This window comes from Balaenoptera acutorostrata, chromosome 5, assembly GCF_949987535.1.
Source record: "Balaenoptera acutorostrata chromosome 5, mBalAcu1.1, whole genome shotgun sequence".
NCBI lineage: Eukaryota > Metazoa > Chordata > Mammalia > Artiodactyla > Balaenopteridae > Balaenoptera > Balaenoptera acutorostrata.
Window position 1 is genome coordinate 18,127,467 of NC_080068.1, and position 11,800 is coordinate 18,139,266.

Consider the following 11,800-nt stretch of genomic DNA (forward strand, 5'->3'; position numbering starts at 1 on the left):
ATGAAAAAGGGTGTCCTTTATTCATATTCTTTCATGAAATACATCTACTAAAAAATGGCAACATTCCCAGATCAGGGCATATCATTATAATTGTTCAACCCACAGACAGGACAAGTAAGATCTGCTTAAAAGATTTATTGAGCACTTTCTGGGTCAGGCATGGTGCCAAGTATTTTATATCCATTTTCTCACGTGATCCCCAGAAAAATCTTATAAGGGGTTTACTGCCATCATCCCAATTTTATAGGTGAGGAAATGGAGGTTCAAAAAGGTTAAATAAATTGCCCTAAATCACAAAGTTAGTAAATGGAAGAGGCTAGGATGATAATTTTTTGAATTACAACTATTTCATAGATTAACCAATGTAGTTATTAATTCATTAGCTATATTCTGACAAGTGAGATTTGTTTGGATTAGGGATTCACATTCCAGGTAAAAACCACAAAGCACACTTGGCCAAACTACTTAAAATAACAAAATACACATTTGAATGGAAAGGTTATTTTCTGAAAATGATTTCATGAATTATTTCTATGAAGCCAAAAATGACTTAAATCCCAATCTATTGTTAAAATGATGAACAAAATCCTAGATATAATCTATTCATAACTAGCATAAATACAGCAATGATTCCTTGGTTAAACTGTCATTCTTGACAGTTTGGGAAAACAATTAATAATAATATAGGTAGCTTAGTGTAGTGAAAGCAAAACAAAACAAACACAAATGTAGGCTTTAGACTAGATATACCTGGCTTTGCTGCTTATGAGCAGCAAATTTGGGCAAGTTATTTAACCCTTCTGAGCCAGTTTCCTCATCAATAAAATGAGGATCCCAGTTCCTGAATGGCATGACTGTTGTTAGGATTAGTGGATTAGTGGTACCAAGGCCATTGTGGCACGGTGTGTCTTCCACAGTCCTTACCCATCATATCATTCTCTAGAGTGAATTATATCGAAATAATACCTTCTACTGTCTGAGGCTGAGATTTTGTATGCCAGGATAAGAAAATGCCAGAATTTCAATAAATTTGGGAACACTGAATTAGAAGACACAGGGTATCTGCTATCAAGTGTTCTTTAAAATAAAGCTGAAAGGGGTAAAGTCTAAGTTCTCTGTACTTCTTGCAATTTTAATACCTAAAAGAGGAATGCTATTCACAATATGTACTTTTAGTGAAAAGAAGTTATATTAACGGGGAAAAAAAGACCGTGAATAAGAAAGGAAAAAAACGAAGCTCTCAATTCTAGGCTACGCTGCAGACCTTATTTTTCCCAATCCGCCACTACTTTTTCTAGGTCTGATATACCAAGAAAGAGTTGTGGAAGCAGTGGCCCAGAGTACTGAACTAAGAAAGCTTGAATTCAAGGAGGTTTCGGCTCTGAGTAGCTCTGTAACCCTAGACAAGTCATGGATTCTGAGATGATTCCTCTGTAAAATGAATGTTTGGACTATTTGCACTCATCTCTACCAGCTATGAAATCCAATAACTATATACTTCTAATTTTAGTAACTGCCAGCAAACAGATTTCAGCAGGAGATAGTGAAAGGTGGCTATTAAAACATTTGGAGGAGATTCCAAAATATGCCCCATAAACAAGTACATTATTTGACACAGAAAAATCAAATCTTGTACATAACAATTTTTGGGTAGTTTCAAAATAAAATACAATAAACTATACTAGATTAAAAATATAAGAAAAAATGATGTATTGTTGGAGCACCTATGCAAGTATAAGGTGTGGTAAACCAATGAAATCGGAATTTGAATTTATGTTATAGCTTGTGGAATCAGCTTTGTCAGTTTATGTTCATATACTTAATGTATTTTGGTATAGGAAAACTAGGTTTCATTAATTTATTTCAAAAATTCTACAAATATTTGCTGAGTACCTAAATATGCTGGGCCCTATGCTAGCTAGAAGAATGATACCAGTGATGAAATATTTCACATTTTAATGGGGATAGATGCTAATCACATAAACTATGATAAGTACTGCAAAGGAAGAATTAAAACTGCAATGTGAAAAATTAACATAGAGTATGATATAGATTGTGGATTTAGGAAGACTTTTTTGAGGAAAGGACTTCATATTTAGGTTGAGAACTATGAATGAGAAGTTGCAAAAAATAAAAGTAGAGGGAATCTTGAAAAGGCTACATACTGTAGGATTCCAACTATTTGACATTCTGGAAAAGGCAAAATTCTAGAGACAGTAAAAAGATCAGTGTTTGACAGGAGTTAGGAGAGGGAAGGACGAATAGGCAGAGCACAGAGGATTTTTAGGACAGTGAAACTACTCTGTATAATACTATAATGATGGGTATATGTGATTATAAATTTGTCCAAACCCATATAGGTGTACAACACCTAAAGTAAACTCTGTTATAGATTATGGACTCTGGGTGATAGTATATCAATGTAAGCACATCATTTACAAAAAATGTACCACTCTGCTGGGCGAATATTGATAATAGGGGAGGCTGTGCATGTGTTGGGGCAAGAACTCTATGGAAAATACCTAAACTTTCTGCTCAAATTTTGCTGTGACCCTAAAAGTGCTGCAAAAAATAAAGTCTATTAAAAAGTACAGAGAAGAAGATTCAAGATGTGCAGGACTTGAAGCAGGAAAATTTTAAGGATTTGAAATAGAAGGTATGGGTTTCTTGTCATTCTAAGACAGTCTTATCCATCTAAGATATTTCTCAAGATAAATATGAGCTGTGAACGAATCTTAAACTAAAAATACATAAATAAAACCAAACTCTAAGGCCTTAAGTGCTCACGTAAAAGAACTCTAAAATGCTCTCTAAACAACCATACAAATTTATTCCACAGTACCCATTACCTGATAGTTTTAAATTATATATATATATGTTTTATATACACACACACATGCATGCATGCATATATATATATAAAACAAGTAGTGTCTCTAAAACTTCCTTTAACTTTAGCTCAAAAATTAGACACAATGTAAATTAACATCTGTTCCAGTTTCTAATACTACATAACAAATTAACCCAAAACTTAGTGACTTAAAAACATTTATTAAAGCCCTGGGTTCTATGAATCCAAAGCACAGGCAGGAGGTGATTTGTCCCTATTATATCTCAAGTAGGAAAATTTGAAACTGGGGCTCATTTGTCAGCTGGGGGCTGGAATCAGCCAAAGCCTCCTTCACTCACATGTCTGGTGCTAGGGAGGAAATAACTCACAGACTAGGACTGCTGACTGGAGCTCCTATATGTGACCCCTCCATGCGGCTTTGCTTCCTCCCAGAATGTTGACTTCAAGGTAGTCAGACTTCTTATATGGAATCTTTGGACTCCAAACACAAATATTCCAGAGAATAAAGTAAAAGCTGCATCACCTTTGAGGACTTGACCTCTGAACTCATGTACTGTTGTTTCTGCTATATTCTGTTGGCTGTAAACAATTTGGAAGCCCACTTAAATTTGAAAGAGTATATAGATGTCACCTACAAATTGAAGGAAGTGTGAAAGAATGTGTAGCAATTCTTCTTCATTTCTATAACATCTAAAGCACTACTATAATCATGAAAATAGTAGCCTCTACTTCCAGATGTGCTGGTTAAGTCTACTCCTTCTCAGGAAATTATTATTTCTCCTGAAGCATTCTCAACCCCATTTTTCTGTGATCTTTATATATTCTCTATCTTGATTGGCCATAGTGCCTCTTGTAATTTCTACTACATTCTCACCCAGGGACCTAAATTGATTACTTTGATCACTATCCCATCATGTTAGAAATTACTTCTCAGCCTTCCATTAATACATATTAATGTAATGATACTTAATTAATACCTTAGTTATAATTAATAAATATTATTTAAATAATGCTTTAATAATTCTATTAAATTCCTAAGTTTCCCAGCTGACCTTCTAATTTCCCCCATCTATATTCTAATGGACTTGATAAGACTTGCAAGCTAAGACTGAACTCTCAGCTCTCCTTTCCTTCTCTCATGTTCCCATTCATTCTCAGAGCACCAACTACCTCTTCCATGTTACAAGTCTCTCTACTTCTCATAAAATGCTTCATAGCGGTTAATGCTTATATACATATATGTAATAAGAAAAGAGAATAAATCTTTTCCCCATCAAAATACTTGTATTTTAGCAGTATCCTAAATTTGCCCAGCAAAGCACTGCACTAATTCAAAATACCTCTTATATGTGGGAAAATATAAAACATCATTCCCAGTTTCATAAAGTTGAAAACTTAAAATTCTGGAAGAAAAGTATGATTTCTCTTCTAGTATTCTGTTAATTACTGTAACAGGACAAATGAAGCTGTGAGCTTGAGCCAAGAAGTCTATACCACTGTTTCTCAAATTTTCTGTGGTTGAAGAGCCATGTTTTAATATTTACAGTTCATGCTACAGACCAGAATTCTTACAAAATAACAGTAAAGTGAATTAACAGAAAAATAATCATGCCCTTGGATTTCAAAGTCATGTCAAATTGCTATTAAAGTTTCTAAATAATTGCTCGCAATTTCGTCCCATCTAGTCATGGACTTGTAGCAAAGAGTTCACCTACCAGTGTGGATCCTCACATCACGCTTTGAAGAGCAGTGTTCTCCACAGTCCTGCTCTAAGGACTTGTCTAACTGTTGAGCATTCCTTAGCAAGTAGGTCTTAACACTTGGTTTCCAGACTTCCACAGCCTAGTTTTATTAGAAAGTAACCATTTAAAAAATGATGGATTTGCAGCCAATTAAGCCAACTGTGCTCTTTTCCCCATGGGGGCCCGGTGCGCAATGGCTGCAAACAGCAGCCTCCTCGGTAGTGTATGCAGCCTGTTGCCTGTATGGGTTGCCCTAAGGGACCTTGGAGACAGCCCTTTCCGGTGGACATTAATGGCTGGCATGTTGTCCCTAATCTAGGCTCCAGACAAGCATGTGCGGTGCCTTTAGAAAGCCCCAGAGCAAAGTGGCCAGGGTCCACATTGGCCAAGTCATAATGTCCATCCGCACCAAGCTGCAGAACAAGGAGCATGTGATTGAGGCCCTCTGCAGGGCCAAGTTCAAGTTCCCTGGTCACCAGAAGATCCACATCTCCAAGAAGTGGGGATTTACTAAGTTTAATGCCTATGAATTTGAAAACATGGTGGCAGGAAAGCGGCTCATCCCGGATGGCTCTGGGGGTCAAGTACATCCCTAATCGTGGCCCCTGGAAACATGGTGGGCCCTGCACTCGTGAGAGTCTTGGCGCTGTCCCCTCCTTACTCACGGCCACTGATAAATCCTACTTTCTTGTCAAAAAAAAAAAAAAATGAAGGAAATAATTCGCCAAGAATAAAGAAATAGCTATCCCACATTCCAAGTTCTAAATATAAACTGAGAAGTCAATATATCATAGGAGAAAGTAAATTAAATAATGAAGAATAAAAGAAAAAACAGATTTTAAATTATCACAACATTGAAAGTGAATGAAAATCGACTTATAGGCAAGCAATAATAAGAACAAACTGACAAAATAATAATATTGAACATGATGGATTTTCTTCATTTTAATTTTACAAAATATCTACTCTGGGGAACATACTTTTACTGATTAATGTCATTTAACAATTTTGAGCTCAGAGGTTTGTGTTTTAAAGCCTGATGAAAGCTAAATACAAATTCAAACATATAATATTTCACATTTAATTTCATGGACTTTTAAAAATTCATAGATCACCGATTAAGAATCCCTGATGAAGTTACAAGTAAAATATTTTTATAAGTTCAAAAATGTTGTAACTTTCAAATTGTGAATTGTTACTTTGTTTTTAGTGGAATGGAATTTAGATTTTAAAATACTAGAAGAACTAATGTGCAAATCTTTGGGAAAGTGAACCTATAATAGTTTACTAACTCTTCACATGGTCATTTTTTATTTAAAGCTATTATATAGTATATTCCCTGTGTTGTACAAGGATAAGATCCTTGTATCTTATCTATTTTATACATAGTGGTTGTATCACTTAATCCCCCTCACGCATTTTGCCCCTTTTCCTCTTCCCTCCGACAACCAAGAGTCTGTTCTCTGAATCTGTGAGTCTGTTTATGTTTCATTATATTTTCTCATTTGTTTTATTTTTTAGACTCCACATAGAAGTGAAAACATACAGTATTCCCCCTGTGAGGTTCTCCAGAGTTCTCAAGAGTATGCATGCGTGTGTTTCTGATGAGAAGCTTCCTAGTTTTTTACTTCAGTATCTCCTTTGAGAGAATGAGATATTCATAGAGTGGCAAAAAAAAAAAAAAAAAAAAAGTGAAATTTAGTCTCCAGAACATGCACTGTTAACATGAAACCCTTTTATTGATTCGCATTCAGGACAAAGAATAGATACTTAGATAATACTTCCTTCAGAAGTGCCTTTTAAGTTTTCTGATGTTAAAGTATCACTAAGTAATATTTACAGAAATGAGGAAAATGGGATACCTGAATACTCTTTGGCTTTGATTTATGAAACTCAAGGATCTAGAGTTTTAAATATATTTCTGTTCTTCCATAGAAAATCCACCCACAAAATGTTGTTTACAAAATCAGAAAAGAAACAAAGCCACTTCAGGCATATATAATAGCTGGCATTTATTATGTATTTACTACAGGCCAGGTATTGTGCTAAACCTTATGAATTAGGGAAATCATTATCATCGTTTTATACATGAGGAACCTGAGGATTAGAGAGGTTAACTAATCTGACCAAGATATTAAAGATAGTAAGCATTAGAGCTGGGATTCAAATTCAAGACAACGTGATTCCAAAGGCCTGAATTATGCCAGCTCCATCCCATCACCACCACCACAACCACCACCTCCGACATCACTGCCACCATCACCACAGTCATCCCCATGACCACCAGCACCCCATCTTTTGCCTCAACTGATGTTTCTGAAGAAGTCAGGTTCCAGAGCAAAATGAGGTGGTGGTAGTTGTGTGTGGTAAGAACATGAAGTTAATATTCAAAATATACACCTGAGACAGAATCTTCCATAGTAGAAACCAAAAGTACATACTTTACCACACTCCCCAGGCAATTCTTACACAAAGTAAAATGAAAGGACCACTGTAATATGCAATAGTGCTTCAATTTATATGGAAGTATTTCAATTATTAAAATACTTCAAGAAACATTTTTAAGGCTACAAAAATATAAATAGAAGGGTAAATGGGACAATATTTTAAGTATAGATGCAGTTGCTTACTCTTTTGTGTTTTGTGGCATTTGAAACAGTATGACCTAATGCAATTAGCAAGCAAGCATACAGTAAGAATTCAGTATAAAACACAATAGGTTTATTAGGAATAAATGACTCCTCAAGCACTAATCTGTTTCCAAAATTTAAGACAAAGAAAGCAATGCAGGGCTTCCCTGGTGGCGCAGTGGTTGGGAATCCGCCTGCCAATGCAGGGCACACGGGTTCGTGCCCCGGTCCGGGAAGATCCCACATGCCGCGGAGCGGCTAGGCCCGTGAGCCACACCTACTGAGCCTGCGCATCTGGAGCCTGTGCCCCGCAACAAGAGAGCTGCGATAGTGAAAGGCCCGCGCACCGCAATGAAGAGTGGCCCCCGCTTGCCACAACTGGAGAAAGCCCTTGCACAGAAACGAAGACCCAACACAGCCAAAAATAAAAATAAACTAATTCATAATTACAGTGTATTTCTTTAAAAAAAAAAAAAAAGCAATGCAATATAGATTAACTTTCAAAATTTTGTATTTGCACTTGCATTTAAGGAATGTTAATGAGAGAGCCTTATTAGGTAAAATGGTATCACACTTTGCAATGGCACAGAAAAACTTAGATTAACAGATTTTTTTCAAACTTTCCATTCCTCACATTTATTTGCATCATATAACTACATGCTAAACCAAGCATAACATGGGAATTTTGATGCTATCATACTTTATACAAGGACTTTTCAAGTAAAGAAAATTTGGAAAATGATGACAGGTGTCTACGCTTCACCATCCTCTCATTACTCCACAGGTCCCCAGATTAGCCATTTGAAACTAATTCATTAATTACTTAATTAATTGTGCACATATGTTCAAAGATACCATGGCAAGATTGTTCTCTGTAGCATTTTTATGCAAAGCGGAAAAAAATAAACACAACCTATTTGTCCTCACTAAAAGAATGAAAAACAGTGAATTATTCATATAACAGAATATTATCAACAACTAAAAGTAATAAACAAAATCTACATGTTTTGACACGGATATATCTTAAAATATTAAGTCAAAAGATCCAGCTTCAAAAGTTTACATGTAGTGTAAATTTATGTAAAAAATTAAGAATAAGGAAAAGGGTGTCAGGGTAAGGCATTCAAGGCAGCAGTCCAAATCAAAGTAAAGGAAGAAATACACAGAGGTATATGCCATATTCTGGGAATAGGCAGCAGTCCTCCATATGAAATTGTCAGGAAAAGATGCTAGAAAGATAGACAGTGGCCAGACTGTGAAACATTCTGATGGCTGTGCTAAGGAATTTGGACTTTACTATATTGGAAATGGAGAGCCAGAAAAGTGATTGAATAGGAGGGTGAAATGAGCAGATCTATGCCTCAGGAAGATACCTGGAACTATCAGATGGAGAGGTCAGTAACAGAATTAGAAGCCTGTTAAAATAATCCAGGTAAAAGACAATAACTGACTCTCTCTGAGAACAGTTTGCATTATCAGCAGGTATTTCAGGAGCAGATCTCAGTAGAAGACTAGGAACATATACCCAATCCTCATAAGAAAAGGGGGATTATAAAAGGTTAGATTAAGTGGTATAAAAATGAGAATAAAGTTATGATACCTGAGAAGAAAATAGGATAAGACAGAACTCTGGCAAACATCTGTAGACTGACATTAAAGCAGCAGGCAAAGAAGGAAACATCATGGAAGACAGAAAGCATGATCAAAGAGGTGAAAGAAAACAAGGAGGAAGTATTGTTTCAGAAACAAAAGGAAGAAAATGTGTATTTAGCAAATAAAGAAGAAAGTAGGTAAATGTATTTTAAGGATCTTTCCCGGCATTTTGATGGCTATCTAATGGATTTTTAGTTAAGAAAATACTTCACAAACTCTGACCTAACTAGTCAACAAAAATATATATATTCTCATGTACACTGGTTCATGAACACTTAAAGGTCACCAGGATGCATATGTTATGGTCTCATGTAGAGTGTATTCAAAGTTAGGTATAGGTCTGAAGGAGGTGACTAATAATGCTTCAATTAAAGACATAATCTTGTAAAATCAGATATGGGAGTATAGTTTGAAGAACAGCAAGGAAATCAGAAATATACTGATAGAATGTAGTTTTGACTTGTATCATCATGGATGCTCTATTTAATTGTCATTGTAATTTTTCCTTTGGAAGCTTGTCATTATAATGCTAATGAGGTTATACATACTAAAATACCTACAGTAAAGCAACTCTACATGTGAGTAGCCAAATTTAATATACAAAAATTCAATTTATTCCCAACTTGTGGAAGGCTTCTCATTATAGATAACTGCTATAAAAAGTATACTTTTTATTACCACTATATTACTAAAAACTTAAAGGGAAAAAGATATCCTTTATAACATTAAAAAAAACAAACCCTATCCAAGAAAACAAACTTCATTAAATTGTTGATAACTTTTTTGATGAGTAATAAAGTTCTGATCTTAAGAATTCATTTTAAAAAATTTAACATGTTTTTATTATAATGTTACATATGTTTCACCCCTGTGGTTTCTTACAGTAATTTTCTCAAAAAATTCCCATATGGACAATATTAATTAATGGATAAGTAATTATAAAATAAGCCTAAATATAGAATTAAAGTAAAACAAATTTTCCAGCAGTTCCTGAAAGATTCAATAATTTTCAAACAATTATTAAAAAGGAATCAAAGTGTTTAGTCATGATTTGCTCATTCAGTTATTTTGCTCAAGTATTTAAATAAGTGTTCAGATGATTGTCGTGGTCCAAAGGCAGGTTGGAAAAGAATTTCCAGACACAAGGCAGAATGCAAAGAAGATAGAATTTATTAGAGGGAAAGGTCGCTGCCAGAACAGTGGGCCAACTTCCTAGTAGTCTGGGAGAGTCGAGCCCAAACATGTGCTATTGATCAGTTTTTATAGCCAGAAAACAAAGGAATGGTCCGAGGTGAAAATTTCATTTACTGATTGGTTGAGGCACATGTACCTTCCTTCTATAGGGTGGGAATGGGACAGGGCAGATGTCTTTCCTTATTTGGGACAGGTCTCGTCGCCCAGGTGGGCTCAGGAATTTCGTAACCATGGGAACATGGTGGTGAGGGTGATTAAAAGTCTGGTAGGGGGTGTAATGCTGAAAGCTTTTCAGGCAGGGTTGTCTTTTGTCCTTGAAGCACCATTGTCCTTCAAGCACCACAATGATCTATATAATGTCGTAGTTCTTGAAACAGAACTTTGAAACTCAATCTAAATAGTGCAACTAGAGAAAGCATATAAGTAAAACAATGAGCTGTAGACTACAAAGCATACTTCTGCAGCAGATTGAGAGCTCACATTATGCTCTTTTCTCTTACTCTGATAAATTTATTCTTGACCTTGCCTATTATTACGTAAGAAACCACTGCTGAGAATTGCAGTCAATACAGCAATGAAACTTTAATATCGTCTTCCCTTGTTACAAGTGGTGTGATTTTCTGTCATTACCAAGATAGCTTAGACTGAGATATGAAGGCAGGTGCACTGACACATTAAATAACCATATACTATTTAAGGGACACAGGAGTAGTTTCAAAGGAGGGCACAGAAGCCTCACAACAGGTCCCATGTCATGTCATCAATTACGGACCTGTCACACTAATGACTAACGAAATGCAGGCTGCAGTGACAATGAGAACATTCATCTTGCTCTTCTCTGGAAAAGGTGCACCTGTATCCCACCGCACTCTGTCTTCTGCTACCTCCCACCTCCCTGATTTTTGTTCGCCGTGACAGGGAATGTGATCCTGAGAATGCGATCTATCTATCATCCTTTCTTCCTGAAAGGCACCTTGACTGTGGTTAATGGCTGTAATAAGACCAAACAATAGATAACATACCCCGAGTTCTTATATTCAGCCTCTCTGAAAAGGGCTCAATTGAGACAAAAAAAGGATCGAAGGATTGCACTAGAAAGGCAAGTATTTTATAACATCTCACTTAATTTGCTCCTCTAGTTCACATCATATTCAGATAGGAAGTGTAACCAAAAAGTAATGGGACTGAATTTCTTGTGTGGATCATACAAACAACAGCAATAGATGGTAAGTATACATTCTACATACTTATAAACTTAGATACACAAGCCTTGTACATAGTTATCAATAACAATTTTATTTTGAACTGCATGTTACCAGCACACCCCAACATGAAAGCAAGAATGTTTTTAAACCAAAAAAAAATGTGAGAGATATTTTTATAACATTAAAAAAGATAAACTCTATCCAGCAGCTATTGCCGCTGCTGGTACTACTACTGTAAAGCAGCTCTTTGCAAAAAACCACGCTCAGCAGGAGACCCCTTTTGTCTTGTCACTTTCGTAAAGCTATATTGTAACTAACTTTTAAACCAGCCGCCCACATGCTCTACTCACCTCTGGCCCAAGCACATCTTTCAAATCTTTTGATCACACAGTACCTTGCCTAACCTGTTGATTCTTTGCATAGATCAAAGAAGTAGAAATGAAGGATAAGTATTTAACTGGATGACTAGATCTTTTCCTCAGCTTCCCTTTCAGTAATCTCGTGAACAGACTGTGTGAACAAGAT

At 35.8% G+C, this 11,800-nt stretch overlaps 1 non-coding gene across 1 annotated transcript; it reads left to right on the forward strand.

Moving 5' to 3' along the window:
• Positions 1-4,733: 4,733 nt before the first annotated feature.
• On the forward strand, positions 4,734-4,868 carry LOC114238168 (small nucleolar RNA SNORA70). The gene has a single exon (XR_003623582.1). It is a non-coding gene; the product is annotated as a small nucleolar RNA SNORA70 (small nucleolar RNA).
• The last annotated feature ends 6,932 nt before the right edge of the window (positions 4,869-11,800 follow it).